Here is a 19912-nt window from a genome sequence, read left to right on the forward strand (position 1 = left end):
TATTAGGACATTTTGCACTACCCTCCAGGCATGCCTCTCTGGGTCATTACTACTCCTCGGGATTTTAATTTAGTCCTCGATCCCCATGTTGATAGGTCGTCCACTCACCGTCCCTTAAAAACACTTCAAACCTGGGATCACTCCCAATCGTTTAGATGCATTTTATATGAACGCGGTCTTTATGACATCTGGAGGGCAAGGAACCCTAACTGTAAGGACTTCACCTTTTATTTCCCAGTCCATGGGTCCTTTTCTAGGATTGACTTGGCATTATCGGATAAATGGACACTGCAACAGAAAAAAGGCCTCTATACTACCGGTATCCTGGTCGGACCATTCAGCTCTGAAACTACAATGGGATTTAAACACCTCCAGGACCTTCCTTAGACCTTGGTACCTTGGCGAGTACCTAGCAGATGAAGAGGCAAAAGCTTCTATTTCCTAGTCCTTGTCTACAGATTTAGATTGTAATGACCCTTCCAACACGTCCCTATTCAATCACTGGTGTGCCTTGAAGGCAGTGGTTAGGGGTTCCATAATCCAAGTTGCAGCCCGACTTCGCAAGACCTTACATAAACAGCAGGAAGGTGTCGAGCCACGACTAGTAGACTCCAATAAGTCTATATATAAAGAACTGCTTCGCACTAGGAGGGAATGGAATATTCTGACATTGCAGGAGGTACACAAAAATGTCTTTAAGTTGAAACAAAAATTATATACCCAGGGTGATAGGGCATTTAGAATGTTAGCCAGAATGTTGAGAGGGAAATTTGCAACTGATAGAGTTAAAGAGGTTACTAACTCCAGGGGCCTGAAGGTGTCTGACCCCCTCAGACATCGCCAACGCCTATGCAGATTACTATTCTTCCCTGTATAATCTCCGTACAGATCCCTCTACCCTGCAGCCTAAACAAACTAAACCCTCCTTAGACCCAAATGCCCTTCAAATGTTAGAACATCCCTGGACTTCTGAGGAGTTAAAGAAGGTTATTGATAGTCTCCCAACAGATAAAGCACCGGGCCCGGGTGGCAACACGAACAGCTTTTATAAATGTTTTAGAGATGTCATGATTCCATTCCTGGTGCCTGTTTTTGATGAGGCTTCGTCATCTGGTTCTTTCCCTTCTGAGATGTTGTAAGCCAGAATCGTAGCATTCCCAAAACCTGGAAAAAATCCAGCCAAAGGTGCCCAATAGCCCTATTGAATTTTGATTTAAAAATGTACGCAAAATTAATTGCTAATAGGCTGAACCCACTGCTCCCTTCCCTTGTTAACCAGGACCAGGTAGGATTTGTTCAGAACAGGCAATGATAATACCAGAATGGTTGTTGATATTTTGGATTCCTTCTCTGCTTCAACGGAACCACTCTTGCTGCTTTCGTTGGCGGTGGAGATGGTGTTCGATAGACTGCATTGGGGGTACTTGAAAGCCATTTTTCTTAAGTTCGGAATAGAAGGAAGGGCCCTATGCTCTATTACAGCCCTTTACTCTGACCCGTCGGCTAGAGTTTTTATAAATGGTATGCTCTCCTCAGTGTTAACTATAGAGCCCCTGATGGAGTCTATCCGTATCAATCCCCAGGTGAAGGGTCCGGCTCTGTTTGGCAGTACATATAAAGTGTGTCTCTTCACGGTTGACGTTTTCTCACTGTTACTGAACCACTCTCTTCGCTCCAGGCCCTCCAGGACATTTTACAAGTTTATTCCTCTGTTTCATTTTACAAATTAAATAGCTCCAAAATGGAAGCTCTCCCGATTAATTTCCCCACTACCTTACTTAATACTTTGAAATCTCAGTACAATTTACGCCTGGCAGACAAGACGCCTGAAATATTTGGGCATCCAAATCTCTCTGAAAGTTTCCGACCTTGGGGGTAATTCCAAGTTGATCGCAGCAGGAAATTTTTTAGCAGTTGGGCAAAACCATGGCCCTCATTCCGAGTCGTTCGCTCGGTAATTTTCATCGCATCGCAGTGAAATTCCGCTTAGTACGCATGCGCAATAATCGCACTGCAACTGCGCCAAGTAATTTTACCATGAAGATAGTATTTTTACTCACGGCTTTTTCTTCGCTCCGGCGATCGTAGCGTGATTGACAGGAAATGGGTGTTACTGGGCGGAAACACGGCGTTTTCGGGGCGTGTGGATAAAAACGCTACCGTTTCCGGAAAAAACGCAGGAGTGGCCGGAGAAACGGGGGAGTGTCTGGGCGAACGCTGGGTGTGTTTATGACGTCAAACCAGGAACGACAAGCACTGAACTGATCGCAGATGCCGAGTAAGTCTGAAGCTACTCTGAAACTGCTAAGTAGTTTGAAATCGCAATATTGCGAATACATCGGTCGCAATTTTAAGAAGCTAAGATACATTCCCAGTAGGCGTAGGCTTAGCGTGAGCAACTCTGCTAAATTCGCCTTGCGAGCAATCAACTCGGAATGAGGGCCCATGTGCACTGCAGGGGAGGCAGATATAACATGTGCAGAGAGAGTTAGATTTGGGTGTGGTGTGTCCAATCTGCAATCTAAATTGCAGTGTAAAAATAAAGCAGCCAGTATTTACCCTGCACAGAAAAAAATAACCCACCCAAATCTAACTCTCTCTGCACATGTTATATCTGCCTCCCCTGCAGTGCACATGGTTTTGCCCAACTGCTAAAAAATGTCCTGCTGCGATCAGCTTGGAATTACCCCCCCATATTTCATGAAACTACCACTCCCTATTGACTGAAATCTTGCTTTTGACAAATGACTGGATGCTACACAATGTCCCATGGTTAGGCCGTATTGCAGCCTTGAAAATGGTATTGCTTCCTAAGCTGCTATATCTATTTAGGACTATTCCCATCTTATTGCCCAACTCACTACTGACCAAATTTAATTCCGTATTTGTCAAATATGTGTGGAAAGGCAAGAAACCTAAAGATAATGTCCCTTCCGAAGCCGATGGGAGGGTTGGCATTTCCAGATTTACATCTATACCAGGTGGCATGTATTCTTGCCCCGTTGGGAGCATGGTTTACGGTAGATAGCCCCAAATCTTGGGTGTCATTGGAAAGGGGCCTCCTTTCCCCCTTCCCCCTATCAAGTATTGTATGGATGCCTGATTCGGAGGGTTTGAACATCACTTCAAGGTCGGTAGGGGTCCAATCCACATGTAAATCCTGGTTGGTTATGGTAGCTAAGATTCCGGAAATATCTCTCCCTTCACTTGAATTCTCATTGAGTGGAGTGGCAGGCCTGATTCTGGATCTGCCATTCGAGTTTTCGGTTTCCTAAGGGACTAAGACTCTACAAGAGGTAACAGCGATGGGTATTCTGATGCCCTACACCCAACTCCAAACCCTGTTCTCCCTACACAACAGGGATTTTTATAAATATCTCCAACTCCGGCATTGGCTACGTTTAGCTACTCCACCTTACAAAACACTTCTGACCCCCAGGTACGTTCACAATTTGATTGTGAGAGCAGATCGTACAGTGTCAAGATGGCACCACCCCCAACGATCTGTGAAGCTTAAATCTCAAATAAAATGGGAATCTGGTTTAAATTGTGTTCTCACAGATGAGGAAAGGCACTCTGTATTTCAGTCTTGCTTCCGCATATCTAAATGTATGTCTCACATAGAACAGCTTTATATGCTTCTACATCGCCAATATTTAACCCCTGCCCTTTTACACTCTATCTGGCCATCTACTCCCAACAACTGCTGGCGAATTTGTGGTAACCCGGAAACACTCATGCATGAATTTTGGTTGTGTCCACTACTTACTGCCCTCTGGTGTCAAGTCTTTATCCTTATCTCTAGGATTGTAGGTTTCCCGGTCCCACCCCAACCTGCGCTAGCCCAGCTACATTTGTTCCCAAGGAACATACCACCACGAGCTCGGTATATATTAGTTCACATTCTAGCATCTACGAAGCTGTTACTAGTGCATAAATGGCGCACCCCTGTAATTCCTACGATTTCCGCCATTAAAATTGCTGTCCAATCTCATGAGTTTGAAACTGCAGGTGTGTCCCTTGCCCTCTGAATGCCGGGCACATAACAAAATGGCAGCATGAGGTGAATATAGGAAAACACACCTCCCTTGAAACAGACTTAATTCTGACACATTTCAGGACGATATTGCCAGACGATACTGATCGCCATGTCGTTAGACCTGGCATAGTTCAGTGTGATATTTTGGATGTATAATTGACACTTTGCCTTCTCCAAGTATTATTCTCTGTTTTCAAATGTTTTGTTCACTGAACTGGACTGATATAATGTATTAGATTGTTTTCGGTGATATTGTATGTACAGTTATATAATTCCCCTTTACCTTCCCCTTTAATTTCTGTAACCTCACCCTACCTTTGAATGGTTGATCCTGGTATGGAGCATGGGTTAATTAACAGACCAGACAGTCATGAGGGACTTACTGTAATCGTGACATTACTTTTGGGGGTTAGATATAGGTATGGGAACATCTTGTTCTGTGCCACACTTGGGGGATCAAGTCTAAGTTAAAGATTGCATTTCATGCTTTTTTTTTTTCATTTCAACTTTTGTCTATGTAACCTGTAATCTTTTTAGTTAAATAATTTCTGTGACTAAAGGCCAGTACTCACTAGAGAGATGTGTGCTGAGCTATCTGTCACAGACCGCTCAGCACAGCGCGATGTGTGCTGAGCGAGGGGGGGGGGGGTGGCGGAGGGAGGGGTGCTCATTTCACCCAGCGGGTGAAATGAGCGATGTGCTAGATTGTGCCTGCATGCCAGTCTAATGCATGCCAGGCCAATCTAGCACCGGCAATAGCGATGCACGGGGCCGCGCATCGCTATCGCTGGGGGGCATACACACAAAAGATCCATGCTTAAAATCTAAGCAATCTAGTCAGATTGCTTAGATTTTAAGATCGGATCTCTCTGTGTGTACCCCCTTTAAGCATTGTACCCCCTTTATGTAAATAAAGTGTCCCTTTTATTAGAAAGCTGTTAGATCATTAAGGTTATGCTATGTTTGTGTCTCAATGACTGCACATTTGTGATAGAGGGTGGCTCCACTCTATTTTCCAATAGTGGTGGTGGCAGTTAGGAGAGGCTTCTTTTCTTATGGGCAGAGTGGTAGAATATTAATTGTAAGTAGAATATTAGGCTCTAATATGAGAACTGAGAAGAAAAGAAGTCTGTATTTGGTGCACAAAAAATAAAATGTAACTTTTACATCATTCAGTTAAAAATATTCCTAATGAACGAGTTACTGCAAAATATTGTGTATAAGATAATTCGTGATTAAAAAAGTATTAAACTTTTGACAGCTGTGTGTCTTTATGTTGTGTTAGTACCAGAGTGAATCCAGGGTGACTCAATTGACTCTGACTTAGTCAGTGCAAATTAGGGTTACCGACTGGGGTCTATGACAAGGATCTATTTATGAAGTGGAAAATGCTGGAGTTTAGTCTCCACTTCTCTCAACTAAATGAAGTTAACCTATTTTGCGCCTCTTACCTGGTCTTCATAGACCTCAATAGGGATGATGACTTAGGTACATTTAAAAAGCAGCGAAAATCCTAGCTTTTCACCTTTAGCTCCATCCTCTATATCCAACAATGGGGAACAGCGAGGTTGGATAGGCTTCACTGGATTCCTGCTAGGTCAAATCACTGTGCGCATGCAGGGACCTTAGCTGTACATGTGTTTATCACTTTGATATACAGTAGCATAGCATAATGTGGGAGCACCAGCATGGTAAAGTACAGAAATGTAGCATAATGTATTGCTACAACATGTAGCGCTCTATACAGTAATACAGTAATGATATATACCACAGGGAGTTGGTAAATAGACCCCCATGTGATATACTGTACTGTAGAATTTATAAAGAAACAAAATGTAATATATGGTCCCTTTTGAAACCATTGGTAATAAAAGAATCACCTGAACAATATCATGTTTCCTACTTAGCATACAATGCGTAATGTAGGGCTGTATATTTAATGCAGTGCTGCAGTATGTAGATTTTTCATAAGTATCCTTATTAGGGCATTTTGAGAAATTGTAGGAACTATAAAGATTATATGAACATTACTGCAAATTCCTCTCACAATGAAAACGCTGGTTTCTATGCAAATTGTGGTTTGTGTAAGAACAACACTATAATAAAATTATTAAATAGGTATCATTTTCCAACTATTTTCTTTGAAACAGAATAAAGACAAGGGTGTGAGCACTCCTGATGAGTGAGCATTCACTCATCCTGCATTACTCACCCCCAATTCACTGAAGAGGAAGACGAGATCCATATAGAATTCATGCCTGAATTCTCAGGGGGCGTTTTTATTCTCTCTTTATTTGATGAAAGGAGAGCTCCTAATTGCTATGAATTCCATTCAGTTTAATTGCATGCTTAATAAATTCTAACCGGCTAATTATCAGCAACAATCCCTGTTTAATTCACTGACACGGTAACTAGTCTATTCTTTAGTAATCACATGCTTATTTAGGGCCTCAGACATTTTTAAAACTGTTTCGACAGCATAAAAAGTGCTAGCACTGATTTTTTTCTGGTTTATAATCACGGTGCACCGAGCAGGATATTTATAATTGTACATATGTACAGTAAACACATGAGATAAGAGATAGAGTGGGTATATAAGCAGAGGGGTTACTCAACCCATGAATATTAATATGTAACAGGCTAAAAGCGATTATGGGCTGTTGTCTTTGTGATAGTGAGCTCATGGCAAGCAATTTTTTATTTTTATTTTAAAAGTGTAACAGTTGCTTTTGATCATCCTGTTAGGCTCATTGTGAAATACCCCAGCCTTGTCTTTCAGTCTGAGCTCTAGGCTCTGGGTTCTGCATCCATGATGTTGTAGCCCAGAATCATGATGTGGTAATGCCGTGGGGCAAGTCCTGACAAGCATCCTTGGATGCAATTATAGGCATTTCTAAATGGTACTTTGCAATTTGTCTGTAAATGTTTGGTAAATGGGACATCTATTTGCCAATGTTGTGACTGATATTGACAATTTGTTGCAAGTCCCACCTAACATGATTTGCTATAATAAACTCAGCAGATAATCGCTGCCTGTGATTGGTCAGGGTGATTAACTGCCAAATCTGCTACCGCACGTCACTGCTAGAATGTAAGTTACTAGTAGGAGTGTAGGTACTTCATATTTACATGAATACGAATGTCGCACCTTTGGGAAAGAGAAGTTGCCCATATTTCTGTCATTTTTTAGACTGTTGTAGATAAATCATAGCTATAAGCTGATCGGCTGCTGTTGACAACTTCTTAACTTTACCTCTCCTGCAGGTTTAATAGTGTACATCTCCCCTCTAGAGAGCAATTTTCAAATACCTGTCATACAAATACCTCCATTATGCTTTTCCAAGGGCGGCTTAGTGTGCGGGCACCACAGCTCTGCTTAAAGTTGAAGATTAAACAGGTGGTGATTGGTTGTTATGCATACCTCCTAACTGTACCGATTTCAGCAGGTGAACGGCATCTATTTCACAGTGTAAGGGGAGCCTGGGGGTAGCCCAGCATATCAGAGAGTGCTGGACACCCCCCCTCCCCACCCCCCACACACACACTTAGGGGTGTATTCAATTAAAGTCGGATCCATTCCGACATGTATTTGTCGTAATGGATCTGACAACCCCTATTCAATCTCATCTCAATTCGACTTTTTCAAGTCGAATTGAGATGAGGGACGCAGAGGAGGAGGGGGGGGCAAGCTGCGGGGAGACCAGCGGGGACAGCCGGCGGGCATACAGGGGAGATCAGCTCTACAGTAGCGCTGCAGCAGGATGTCACACAGCCGCCTGACCTCACGGCAGTGTCCACCCGGCTCCAGCAAGCGTGCTGGAGCCGGGTGGAAGCTGCCATGAGCGGTGCGGCTGTGTGACATCCTGCTGCAGCGCTACTGTAGAGCTGATCTCCCCTGTATGCCCGTCGGCTGTCCCCCGTCTCCCTGCGGCTCTCTGCACTCTCCTCCTCTGGGTCCGCATCTCAGTCCGACATCTTTTGATGTCGAACTGAGATGGTCGAAAAGGGGGCCAAAACCTGCCGGTTTTGGCCCCGTTTTCGACATAAGCACGTGGATCATCAGCTATTCCGCCGATCCACGTGCTTTTCGACAAGTCAAATTCATGTCGAAAAATTTAGGGATATACTGAATAGGTCGACCTTAAAAAGTCGAAAACTGCCATCTTTTTGACAGACGGCAGTTTTCGACTTCAATTAAATATACCCCTTAGGCTCCGTCCCTTTGCATTTGCGATCCACTGACAACCAATGTTGGGAGCTATGGTGATGTACTGTACTTGTTTTCCTCTTTGTTCCAAATGACTACAAGATTATGTAACGTACTGTAGGTTACAATTTATCCTGTATAATCAGTATATATGTGATCTCTCATGCCTGCATTGATGAATGAAGCAGGTCATCCATTCTGTTTAAGGTCCTCCACCAGCTGAAATATAAACTTTAAAATGTTGAGGTAATTCTAGGACACGTTCTAAGTTCAATTATTTTACAAATGAGACAATTGCAGTGTTATATGTGGTCACATTAACAGGGATTATTTCTTTCTTACATTGCTGCTCACTGACATTCAGAGAAAACAAAACTAACAGGCATATAAATGAAAACTAATAGCAACTGAGCCCACTAACATATTTGTTTGTAGAACAATGCACTTTCCATGTTCTCATATCATTCATCTTCCACTGAACACCAGACCAATCTCATTACCGCTGCTTCCCCTTCTGTGCTTCTAAGCTGAACATCTCTTTTATGAGATGCTAGTTATATCTTTATGTAAAACAAGTTTTGTGGGGCTTATTATGATGGCAGCAATTATATTTTTTTTCCCTCATCTCTATTTTATAGTTCTCCTTTCTATTTAACTTTACTGCAATAAGGAGATTGGTACTTAGCATATAATTTGAGTGTGACGGTATATTCCATAAACATATATACAGGCAAATACAATCTGCCTATTTCAGCATATTTAGTCAAACTGTCTATGTGCCTCGTGATGTTAGCCAACCACCCAAAAGCATTATAGGGAATTTCCAGAAGGAGTAAGTAACATTGTATTGTCACCAGCAGACCATGATTGATGTCCAGCATGGATAAGTTACAAAGAGTTTAATGCCTGCAAATACATGAGCAGTAGTGTGGCTGCCTTGATGGGTGTGGATCAATACATCTACAGTAAACAGATAGTCAATAGGTCAATCCCATATGGTCGACATGCAAAAGGTCAACAGTCAAAAGGTCATTTTAGGTGTCTTTTTGTATGTGTCATAATATGTGACCACAACTAGCATACTATGTACCCTTGTGAGGCTTGCTTCGCTCTCCACACTTCGCTCTACTACCGCTGTGCTCGCCACAGGTTACTATTGCAGTCATTGTCCATGTGGATAGTAAATAAAGAGAAAGTTTTAAAAAAAAATGTTGTCTTCACTTTGTGTGTCGACCATTGTCATGTCGACCTTAGACACAGTCAATCTTTTGACCAAGTCAACCTTTTGCATGTCGACCATATGGGGTTGACCTATTTTCTGTCTAACTAGACACTGTCGATCTAGTGTCTAGAACCCACCTGGACCACAACTTTATCTCACTTGCTTGTCTGCTAAGCATTACGGTGAGACATCAACAAATCATCCTTGCGTGCTTGTGCATACTGTATGTTTTCAAGAGAGCACAGGCCTCTTCACCAGATGAGCTAAGATTAAATGCTTTACCGTGGAAAAGAAAAGATTTGTTCATACCATACTAGACAAGTGGAACAGGCATTGCTGCAATTCTCCAGTAAACACAGAGATGCTAGGACATGAAGAGAAAGACAGGGTAGTAAAACAAACACTCAGGCAAAGGGACAGACAAAGCCCGGAGGTTCGGTATCTCTGTCGCTGTCTCTGGCCTTTTGTCGATAAGGGAGGGGTCTCTGCTCCATCAGGCTGGTGCTGGAGTCAGCATGCCATGACCATCCTCCTCCCCTGGAGATGTGAGAAATGTCCCTCGTTGGTCACACTACGTTTGTTTTTCATTAGAAGTTAAGTGCGGACATGAGCGATCGAGGAGAGTTCAGCTTGCAGCCGCCTGTGCCTGATTGAAAGGCTGCGGGCGCGGGGGAGCCTCTGGCTGGATCAAACAGGGTGAGCAGCAGGGCTTCAAGTACCTGATGAAATGTATATAGTCTACCTGTGGGAAAGCAAATGCTGGATGTCCTTCACAACTGAAAAACACGGCTGTTTATGTAGAGATATCTGCCCTGCAAAACACAATTAGAAACACTTTTACAATACTGCTCTTATCAACAAAGGTACTCTAGAAAAAGGTGTATCCAACTATACAAGGCAAAGTGCAAAACATTAGTGAAATAGGACGACGTACAATAGGATTAAAAATTAAATCAATTTACCAAAAAGTTTCAAAGAATACAAGTGTATATATATATATATATATATATATATATATATATATATATATATATATATGAATATATATATATAGAGGGAGAGAAAAACACAAATTCCCAAGTGCGCTAATAGTGGAATGTAATTACACAATTCTTCCAGCGTTTATTTCGTCGGAATGTGGACTGGAGGATGTTTAAATCTGGGGACCTGTAACAGACACCCCTCACCAAAAAGACACCCAAACAAGAGGCCAACAGGCCAATTAATAAAAGGTTATTTTAATAACATATGATTGAACATATGAATTTTGATACACAGTTCAAAATATAAAATTATGTCAATAAAATACAGCCACAACCAACATGTTTGTAAGATGGATTCTAGATACTCCCTCACCTTTTTCAAGGTGCGAGCTCAAAGGGAGTATCTTCACAAACTGGGGTGCGATTTTCTGACTGACAAATCCAACGCGTTTCGTCTTATCGACTTCATCAGGGGTAACGCATGTAGGGAAAAGGCTAATTTGCTCTCTATGAATTTATGTGAAAGATCGTAACCTCAAAATAGGGATTAATCAAAATCTCCTTGTGTACTGTGCAAAAATTGAATGAAGGTGTGCTGAGAGACAACACAAGGGGTAGGTGATAGTGTGCTGAGAGGCGACACAGGGGGTAGATGATAGTCATGTTGGCACGCCCCATTTTCAGTGGCTACACCCCTGCTGGTGCATGGCCACACCCCTTCTGGTGCGTGACCACGCCCATTTTTCGCGCGCACATACTTCTCTGTGTGTGGGGTTTTTTTTTATTGTGTTGTTTGTTTTTTTTTTGGGGGGGGGGGGGGGGAACGCCACTCTTTATCTTGCCCTGGGCTCCGAAAACCCTAGTTACACCTCTGCTTGAATGATTCAATCAATGAGAAAGTGTCCAGTAAGTGATGATGACCTTAGATACTCCCTCACCTTAGCAAGAATTACTGACTCATTGCTAATAAACCCAACGCGTTTCATCTACACGACTTCATCAGGGGTAACTTGTTTGGGGATACAAAAGAATATTTTTAGTTATCAACTAAACAACCAAATATGATAAAGAAATTAATTGAAAAATAGGTACCTACCAAAAAAAGTAGGAACCAAGGTTACTTCCAAATTTTCTGCATAAGGAGACCTATAAAAAACCTAAATGAAAAGGTACACAAATTTTGAAACAATGGATTCAATTCAAGCCTTATTTAATAGGGGTTAGTGCCCATTCATCTCTATTCTTAAATCCACCTAGCAGATATGGACACATATTTAACTAAAGTATCTATAGATACTCCAAAGGCACATACCTGAACGTACTAAATGGTTTTTGTGCCCATAAATAGTACTGGAATGAACTTTTGTTAAAAATAGATATATCTACAAAAAAGGGGATTATTGTCTGATTAGCATGAGGTGTATCAGCCATTACAGTTCACATCAATAGAATGCATTAGTGATGAGCGGGTTCGGTTCCTTGGGATCCGAACCCCCCCGAACTTCACCCATTTTTGCACGGTTCCGAGCAGACTCTGATCCTCCCGCCTTGCTCGGTTAACCCGAGCGCGCCTGAACGTCATTATCCCGCTGTCGGATTCTCGCGAGATTCGTATTCTATATAAGGAGCCGCGCGTCGCCGCCATTTTTCACTCGTGCATTGGAGATGATAATGAGAGGACGTGACTGGTGTTCTCTCAGTTTCTGTGTTCAGTGTGCTGCAAATATCTATGCTCAGTATGCTGCAAATATCTGTGTTCAGTGTGCTGCAAATATCTGTGCTCAGTGTGCTGCAAATATCTACGTTCTCTGCCTGAAAAATGCTCCATATCTGTGCTCAGTGTGCTGCAAATATCTGTGCTCAGTGTGCTTTATTGTGGGGACTGGGGACTACCAGTATTATATAGTAGGAGGACAGTGCAGAGTTTTGCTGACCAGTGACCACCAGTATTATACGTTCTCTGCCTGAAAAACGCTCCATATCTGTGCTGCATTGTAGTATATAGTAGGAGGACAGTGCAGAATTTTGCTGACCAGTGACCACCAGAATGATATCAGTACGGTACAGTAGTCCACTGCTCTACCTACCTCTGTGTCATCAAGTATACTATCCATCCATACCTGTGGTGCATTTAAGTTTTTGTGCGCAGTATATATATAGTAGTAGGACAGTGCATAATTTTGCTGACCAACAGTATATAATATATAGCAGTACGGTACAGTAGGCCACTGCTCTACCTTCCTCTGTGTCGTCAAGTATACTATCCCATCCTTACCTGTGGTGCATTTAAGTTTTTGTGCGCAGTATATATATAGTAGTAGGACAGTGCATAATTTTGCTGACCACCAGTATATAATATATAGTAGTACGGTACAGTAGTCCACTGCTCTACCTACCTCTGTGTCGTCAAGTATACTATCCATCCATACCTGTGGTGCATTTAAGTTTTTGTGCGCAGTATACATATAGTAGTAGGACAGTGCATAATTTTGCTGACCACCAGTATATAATATATAGCAGTACGGTACAGTAGGCCACTGCTCTACCTACCTCTGTGTCGTCAAGTATACTATCCATCCATACCTGTGGTGCATTTAAGTTTTTGTGCGCAGTATAGATAGTAGTAGGCCATTGCTATTGATATATTACTGGCAAGTAATTCCACACATTAAAAAATGGAGAACAAAAATGTGGAGGGTAAAATAGGGAAAGATCAAGATCCACTTCAACCTCGTGCTGAAGCTGCTGCCACTAGTCATGGCCGAGACGATGAAATGCCATCAACGTCGTCTGCCAAGGCCAATGCCCAATGTCATAGTAGAGAGCATGTAAAATACAAAAAACAAAAGTTCAGTAAAATTACCCAAAAATCTAAATTAAAAGCGTCTGAGGAGAAGCATAAACTTGCCAATATGCCATTTACGACACGGAGTGGCAAGGAACGGCTGAGGCCCTGGCCTATGTTCATGGCTAGTGGTTCAGCTTCACATGAGGATGGAAGCACTCATCCTCCTGCTAGAAAACTTAAAAGAGTTAAGATGGCAAAAGCACAGCAAAGAACTGTGCGTTCTTCTAAATCACAAATCCCCAAGGAGAGTCCAATTGTGTCGGTTGCGATGCCTGACCTTCCCAACACTGGACGGGAAGAGGTGGCGCCTTCCACCATTTGCACGCCCCCTGCAAGTGCTGGAAGGAGCACCCGCAGTCCAGTTCCTGATAGTCAAATTGAAGATGTCACTGTTGAAGTACACCAGGATGAGGATATGGGTGTTGCTGGCGCTGGGGAGGAAATTGACAAGGAGTATTCTGATGATGAGGTGGTTTGTTTAAGTCAGGCACCCGGGGAGACACCTGTTGTCCATGGGACGAATATGGCCATTGACATGCCTGGTAAAATTTTAAAAAAAATCACCTCCTTGGTGTGGAATTATTTCAACAGAAATGCGGACAACTGGTGTCAAGCCGTGTGTTGCCTTTATCAAGCTGTAATAAGTAGGGGTAAGGACGTTAACCACCTAGGAACATCCTCCCTTATACGTCACCTGGAGCGCATTCATCAGAAGTCATTGACAAGTTCAAAAACTTTGGGTGACAGCGGAAGCAGTCCACTGCCAACTAAATCTCTTCCTCTTGTAACCAAGCTCCTGCAAACCACACCACCAACTCCCTCAGTGTCAATTTCCTCCTTAGACAGGAAAGTCAATAGTCCTGCAGGCCATGTCACTGTCAAGTCTGACGAGTCCTCTCCTGCCTGGGATTCCTCCGATGCATCCTTGAGTGTAACGCCTACTGCTGCTGTTGTTGCTGCTGGGAGTCGATCGTCATCCCAGAGGGGAAGTCGGAAGACCACTTGTACTACTTCCAGTAAGCAATTGACTGTCCAACAGTCCTTTGCGGGGAAGATGAAATATCACAGCAGTCATCCTGCTGCAAAGCGGATAACTCAGGCCTTGGCAGCCTGGGTGGTGAAGAACGTGTTTCCGGTATCCACCGTTAATTCACAGGGAACTAGAGAATTGATTGAGGTACTGTGTCCCCGGTACCAAATACCATCTAGGTTCCATTTCTTTAGGCAGGCGATACCGAAAATGTACACAGACATCAGAAAAAGAGTCACCAGTGTCCTAAAAAATGCAGTTGTACCCAATGTCCACTTAACCACGGACATGTGGACAAGTGGAGCAGGGCAGACTCAGGACTATATGACCGTGACAGCCCACTGGGTAGATGTATTGCCTCCCGCAGCAAGAACAGCAGTCGCGGCACCAGTAGCAGCATCTCGCAAACGCCAACTCGTTCCTAGGCAGGCTACGCTTTGTATCACCGCTTTCCATAAGAGGCACACAGCTGACAACCTCTTACGGACACTGAGGAACATCATCGCAGAATGGCTTACCACAATTGGACTCTCCTGGGGATTTGTGACATCGGACAACGCCACCAATATTGTGCATGCATTACATGTGGGCAAATTCCAGCACGTCCCATGTTTTGCACATACATTGAAATTGGTGGTGCAGAATTATTTAAAAAACGACAGGGGCGTGCAAGAGATGCTGTCGGTGGCCCGAAGAATTGCGGGCCACTTTCGGCATACAGCCACCGCGTGCCGTAGACTGGAGCACCAGCAAACAGTCCTGAACCTGCCCTGCCATCATCTGAAGCAAGAGGTGGTAACGAGGTGGAATTCAACCCTCTATGTGCTTCAGAGGATGGAGGAGCAGCAAAAGGCCATTCAAGACTATACAGCTACCTACGATATAGGCAAAGGAGGGGGAATGCACCTGACTCAAGCGCAGTGGAGAATGATTTCAACGTTGTGCAAGGTTCTGCAACCCTTTGAACTTGCCACACGTGAAGTCAGTTCAGACACTGCCAGCCTGAGTCAGGTCATTCCCCTCATCAGGCTTTTGCAGAAGAAGCTTGAGAGATTGAAGGAGGAGCTAAAACAGAGCGATTCCGCTAGGCATGTGGGACTTGTGGATGGAGCCCTTAATTCGCTTAACAAGGATTCACGGGTGGTCAATCTGTGGAAATCAGAGCACTACATTTTAGCCACCGTGCTCGATCCTAGATTTAAAACCTACGTTGTATCTCTCTTTCCGGCAGACACAAGTCTGCAGAGGTTCAAAGACCTGATGGTGAGAAAATTGTCAAGTCAAGCGGAACATGAACCGCCAACAGCTCCTCCTTCACATTCTCCCGCAACTGGGGCTGCGAGGAAAAGGCTAAGAATTCCGAGCCCACCCACTGGCGGTGATGCAGGGCAGTCTGGAGCGAGTGCTGAAATCTGGTCCGGACTGAAGGACCTGCCAACGATTACTGACATGTCGTCTACTGTCACTGCATATGATTCTGTCACCATTGAAAGAATGGTGGAGGATTATATGAGTGACCGCATCCAAGTAGGCACGTCAGACAGTCCGTACGTATACTGGCAGGAAAAAGAGGCATTTTGGAGGCCCTTGCAGAAACCGGCTTTATTTTACCTAAGTTGCCCCCCTCCAGTGTGTACTCCGAAAGAGTGTTTAGTGCAGCCGCTCACCTTGTCAGCAATCGGCGTACGAGGTTACTTCCAGAAAATGTGGAGAAGATGATGTTCATCAAAATGAATTATAATCAATTCCTCCGTGGAGACATTCACCAGCAATTGCCTCCAGAAAGTACACAGGGGCCTGAGATGGTGGATTCCAGTGGGGACGAATTAATAATCTGTGAGGAGGGGGATGTACACAGTGAAAGGGGTGAGGAATCGGACGTGTAGGAGGAGGTGGACATCTTGCCTCTGCAGAGCCAGTTTGTGCAAGGAGAGATTGATTGCTTCTCTTTTGGTGGGGGCCCAAACCAACCAGTCATTTCAGTCACAGTCGTGTGGCAGACCCTGTCGCTGAAATGATGGGTTTGTTAAAGTGTGCAAGTTCTGTTTATACAACATAAGGGTGGGTGGGAGGGCCCAAGGACAATTCCATCTTGCACCTCTTTTTTTTTCATTTTTCTTTGCATCATGTGCTGTTTGGGGACTATTTTTTTAATCTGCCATCCTGTCTGACACTGCAGTGCCACTCCTAGATGGGCCAGGTGTTTGTGTCGGCCACTTATGTCGCTTAGCTTAGTCACACAGCTACCTCATTGCGCCTCTTTTTTTCTTTGCATCATGTGCTGTTTGGGGACAATTTTTTAAATCTGCCATCCTGTCTGACACTGCAGTGCCACTCCTAGATGGGCCAGGTGTTTGTGTCGGCCACTTGGGTCGCTTAGCTTAGCCATCCAGCGACCTTGGTGCACCTCTTTTTTTTCTTTGCATCATGTGCTGTTTGGGGACTATTTTTTGAAGTGCCATCCTGTCTGACACTGCAGTGCCACTCCTAAATGGGCCAGGTGTTTATGTCGGCCACTTGGGTCGCTTAGCTTAGTCATACAGCAACCTCATTGCGCCTCTTTTTTTTTTCTTTGCATCATGTGCTGTTTGGGGACTATTTTTTTGAAGTGCCATCCTGTCTGACACTGCAGTGCCACTCCTAGATGGGCCAGGTGTTTGTATCGGTCACTTGGGTCGCTTAGCTTAGTCATCCAGCGACCTCGGTGCAAATTTTAGGACTAAAAATAATATTGTGAGGTGTTCAGAATAGACTGGAAATTAGTGTAAATTATGGTTATTGAGGTTAATAATACTATGGGATCAAAATGACCCCCAAATTCTAAGATTTAAGCTGTTTTTGAGTTTTTTTTGTAAAAAAACACCCGAATCCAAAACACACCCGAATCCGACAAGAACTTTTCAGGGAGGTTTTGCCAAAACGTGTCCGAATCCAAAACACGGCCGCGGAACCGAATCCAAAACCAAAACACAAAACCCGAAAAATGTCCGATGCACATCAGTAGAATGAATAAATACATACCAAAGGGTATACCCGGAATAAAAGATCAATTATGTAGAGACACTGGAACTTCCCAAAAGGACTCAGACAGTTGTATCTTAAAATAAGAAACATTCCATCAATTATTACATGTATTTAAAGTCCTCCATAGAAATTAATTAAATACTATAACTGCAGCCCTTAAACACATACATAACAAATTGGATAGCAAACTCACCCAGAGAGTTTTTCTCATCAGCAACCATGTGTGTGGAAGTTTCAGAATGAAATGCTTCTCACCCAGGCTGCTATTTAAACTCACTCAGTGATTACATCACTTCCTTTAATTGCTGAAATTTATAATGTCCTTAAAGGTTTCAAAATAGATTTAAACTGCCTTGTTATATACTGAATTTCCCCATTAGCTTATCTCAACACTCCTAAATAATAGTGATGAGCGGGTTCGGTTCCTCGGAAGCCGAAACCCCCGAACTTCACCCATTTTTCACGGTTCCGAGGCAGACTCGGATCCTCCCGCCTTGCTCGGTTAACCCGAGCGCGCACGAACGTCATCCCGCTGTCGGATTCTCGCGAGATTCGTATTCTATATAAGGAGCCGTGCGTCGCCGCCATTTTCACTCGTGCATTGGAAATGATAGGGAGAGGACGTGCAGCGTTCTCTCAGTTTCTGTGTTCAGTGTGCTGCAAATATCTGTGCTCAGTGTGCTGCAAATATCTGTGCTCAGTGTGCTTGCAAATATCTGTGCTCAGTGTGCTGAAAATATCTATGTTCTCTGCCTGAAAAACGCTCCATATCTGTGCTGCACTGTAGTATATAGTAGGAGGACAGTGCAGAATTTTGCTGACCAGTGACCACCAGTATTATATAGCAGTACGGTACAGTAGTCCACTGCTCTACCTACCTCTGTGTCGTCAAGTATACTATCCATCCATACCTGTGGTGCATTTTAGTTGTGCGCAGTATATATACTAGGAGGACAGTGCAGAATTTTGCTGACCACCAGTATATAATATATAGCAGTACGGTACATTAGGCCACTGCTCTACCTACCTCTGTGTCGTCAAGTATACTATCCATCCATACCTGTGGTGCATTTTAGTTGTGCGCAGTATGTATAGTAGGGGGACAGTGCAGAATTTTGCTGACCACCAGTATATAATATATAGCAGTACGGTACAGTAGGCCACTGCTCTACCTACCTCTGTGTCGTCAAGTATACTATCCATCCATACCTGTGGTGCATTTTAGTTGTGCGCAGTATATATAGTAGGACAGTGCAGAATTTTGCTGAGCACCAGTATATAATATATAGCAGTACGGTACAGTAGGCCACTGCTCTACCTACCTCTGTGTTGTCAAGTATACTATCCATCCATACCTGTGCTGCATTTAAGTTGTGCGCAGTATATATAGTAGGAAGACAGTGCAGAATTTTGCTGACCACCAGTATATAATATATAGCCGTACGGTACAGTAGGCCACTGCTCTACCTACCTCTGTGTCGTCAAGTATACTATTCATCCATACCTGTGGTGCATTTTAGGTGTGTGCAGTATATATAGTAGGAGGACAGTGCAGAATTTTGCTGACTACCAGTATATAATATATAGCAGTACGGTACAGTAGGCCACTGCTCTACCTTTCTCTGTGTCGTCAACTATACTATCCATCCATGCCTGTGGTGCATTTTAGTTGTGCGCAGTATTTATAGTAGGAGGACAGTGCAGAATTTTGCTGACCACCATTATATAATATATAGCAGTACGGTGCAGTAGGCCACTGCTCTACCTACCTCTGTGTCGTCAAGTATACTATCCATCCATACCTGTGGTGCATTTTAGTTGTGCGTAGTATATATAGTAGGAGGACAGTGCAGAATTTTGCTGAGCACCAGTATATAATATATAGCAGTACGGTACAGTAGGCCACTGCTCTACCTACCTCTGTGTCGTCAAGTATACTATCCATCCATACCTGTGGTGCATTTTAGTTGTGCGCAGTATATATAGTAGGACAGTGCAGAATTTTGCTGACCACCAGTATATAATATATAGCAGTACGGTACAGTAGGCCACTGCTCTACCTACCTCTGTGTCGTCAAGTATACTATCCATCCATACCTGTGCTGCATTTTAGTTGTGCGCAGTATATAGTAGGAAGGGACAGTGCAGAATGTTGCTGTGACCACCAGTATATATATAGCAGTACGGTACAGTAGTCCACTGCTCTACCTCTGTGTCGTCAAGTATACTACAAAAGTTCAGTAAAATGACCCAAAAATCAAAATTAAAAGCGTCTGAGGAGAAGCGTAAACTTGCCAATATGCCATTTACGACACGGAGTGGCAAGGAACGGCTGAGGCCCTGGCCTATGTTCATGGCTAGTGGTTCAGATTCACATGAGGATGGAAGCACTCATCCTCTCGCTAGAAAACTGCAGTGCCACTCCTAGATGGGCCAGGTGATGGTGTCAGCCACTTGGGTCGCTTAGCTTAGTCACACAGCTACCTCATTGCACCTCTTTTTTTCTTTGCATCATGTGCTGTTTGGGGACTATTTTTTGAAGTGCCATCCTGTCTGACA

The 19912-nt window shown here is 43.6% G+C and overlaps 1 protein-coding gene and 1 long non-coding RNA gene across 11 annotated transcripts in view; one reads left to right on the forward strand and one right to left on the reverse strand.

The window, feature by feature from the left end:
* The window catches only part of UNC5A (unc-5 netrin receptor A), a 526593-nt gene that overhangs the window by 261195 nt on the left and 245486 nt on the right, over positions 1–19912 (forward strand). The gene's annotated exons all lie outside the window — the stretch shown is intronic.
* LOC134933009 (uncharacterized) overlaps positions 8255–19912 on the reverse strand; it is a 52775-nt gene continuing 41117 nt past the window's right edge. For all 3 annotated transcript variants that reach the window (XR_010179559.1, XR_010179560.1, XR_010179558.1), the window contains exon 4: positions 8255–10280. This is a non-coding gene — a long non-coding RNA (uncharacterized LOC134933009). The remainder of the gene's footprint in view (positions 10281–19912) is intronic.

Source organism: Pseudophryne corroboree, chromosome 6, assembly GCF_028390025.1.
Source record: "Pseudophryne corroboree isolate aPseCor3 chromosome 6, aPseCor3.hap2, whole genome shotgun sequence".
In the NCBI taxonomy this organism is placed as follows: Eukaryota; Metazoa; Chordata; class Amphibia; order Anura; family Myobatrachidae; genus Pseudophryne; species Pseudophryne corroboree.